Genomic DNA, 2,385 nt, shown 5'->3' with positions numbered 1-2,385 from the left:
AACTCTAAAGTAGTCTCTGAAATTTACAAAATGTATCGATTTAATTCTTCACTTTTCAATTGTACTATATATATCTTCAAGATAAAAAAATGCATCAAGTTACTCCCTCTCGAATTTCCATTCAATTGGCTTTCCGACGGGAGTGACTTGGCAAATGATTGTCACGCTGGACAATAGAAAATGTCGTCGTATTAAGTTTTGGCGCTAAATTTATGACAAGACGACACCATTTCAACTAGAAAGGAATTACAAAACGTTCAAACCCACTATATTCAAAGAGATCACTTCATCTTCTTCATTTTCTTTGAACTGAAAGCTCCAAACCCTGGCATTTGGGAGTCCTGGTGAGGATTTTCGGGGTGAAGCAATTTCGAGCTCAGAGGAACCTGGTCATCGTTGGCTTAACATGGTTGTCGATTTAGGCAAAAGACTTTGCACCTGCCAGTTCTGGATGTTAATAAGTGATATTTTTTACCTTTACAATAACTTTATTTTCAGTTTCAATATGAGTAGCTTTTTTTGAATTATTATGTGACTTGGTTTGTAGTTGAACTAGTTTTTTATTAATTTACTGTAGGCATTCTATGTGTTTATGTTTGTGCTGCTCTTGTACGGGTGGACAAGAGACTAGAGGATTTCTGTCACCCCTTGGTCACAATAAAATCATACAAGAAGACCTATGAACATTACATCAATCCTCTCCCAGGCCAATCCATGTAGAAAAAATCAGTCTACAATCAGCCACAAACTCCTAACATTAAACGAAAACTAGAAAAATTCACGACCAAAAGAAGAAAGGACGCTGATGAGGATACTAATGGAATAAGAAAGCTAAGCAAATTGTTACTCTAAAGAGACAACTAAAACCATTCACATGCACATATTGTGGAGTAAAGGGCCACACTAAGAGAGGACGTAAACAGAAGAGAGGCGATGAGGTTGATGTTGCTCTTGCAGTTGCAGCAGCTGCTGTGGCGGCTTTCAAGGCCAAAGCTACTCTTACTGGGAGTACACCTGCAGTTGAAGTAAGTAACATTGCCAACGAGGCACGGCAAGTAGATGAAGCTCCTTCTAGTGCAGGTGTCCAAAATTCTCCTCATCTAGTTGTTACAGACAACCTTCCACCACTAGTGGCTACACCTTAAGTTGTAGAGGTTGACTTATCCCAACCAAATTATGGTGAAACACAAGATGAGATAAAAATTTTCAAAACCTTTGTTTTTTACTTCTTTGTCATAGCTCTCCTATTCACACTAACTTGAACTAATTTTCTAATTTTACTCAGGCACCACCACCACCAACAACATAAAGGCCATATAAATTATCAACTAAAAGGAGGAACTCACCACCACCAGTAACTGCTTCTGTTGATTCTATGCAATGAGCAAGTGCAGCAACATCTTTTAAGTTGGAAAATTTTTTGAAGTTTGTTCTAATACCAGGGTTCAATGCACCAAGGAAGAAAAACACTTGATATTGGATGTACTAGCTGCTGATGTTTGATTATATATGGAATTTGGAAATTGGTTGTTTTTTTTTTTTATTTCTATTTAAGAATAGCACATAACCAAACTGTATGGTTTATTTTTTTTTAGTAGTAAATACTTTATAAGAGTTTAAACTTAGAGATCTTCTTGGTTCAGAATCTAGTGGCTGTATTATGGTGTTTATCATTATGTGGTCTATTGATAGTGTGTTATATTGACAATACATTATTTATAATAAAAAAATTGCTATTATCAATTTACTTGTTCTATTCATTCAGTTTAAATTTTATTTTTGTAAAATCTATCTACACAGAATACACCAATAAACCAAAAAATTTCCATACATTCATTAACAAATACTTTTAAATACAGTTCTTACATTTTTACCATCACAACTAAAACTACAACTAACAAGAAAAAAAAATCAGCAATCCTAACATTTGTATTATATATTTCTGGATCCTTAATTCAGCCTCCAAATTACCAATCCTCAAAGCAAGACTGACACTCACTTCTTCATTGTTGTATGCTACAACGTCTTCCAAATTCTCATTATCATCTTATACAATGTCTGGCCATCGAAAAAGTCCACACCATCTTTTTCCACTACTTTGTGAGCAGCAAATTTAAGAGTTAGCATAAAAATACTCAACAACAATTCTTAAGGAAACACTCACATTGTAATTCGGGCATCCAAAGAAGGGCTTATTTGAGTGGGTATCTGTTCCAAACCATCGGAGCACAGGACGTTTTTCACACCCACACCGCTCTGGCACTTGCAAGGATCTGCTCCGACTTGGCGTCCTTGTCATTGATCGAATAGAACTCCCGTCTCTTTCATTTGCACGTCCAACCATCGTTTCAACCAGCACAGCAACGGCAACGAAATTGGGGATCA

This window comes from Arachis ipaensis, chromosome B03 (genome assembly GCF_000816755.2).
Source record: "Arachis ipaensis cultivar K30076 chromosome B03, Araip1.1, whole genome shotgun sequence".
In the NCBI taxonomy this organism is placed as follows: domain Eukaryota; kingdom Viridiplantae; phylum Streptophyta; class Magnoliopsida; order Fabales; family Fabaceae; genus Arachis; species Arachis ipaensis.
This window is presented reverse-complemented; position numbering follows the sequence as displayed.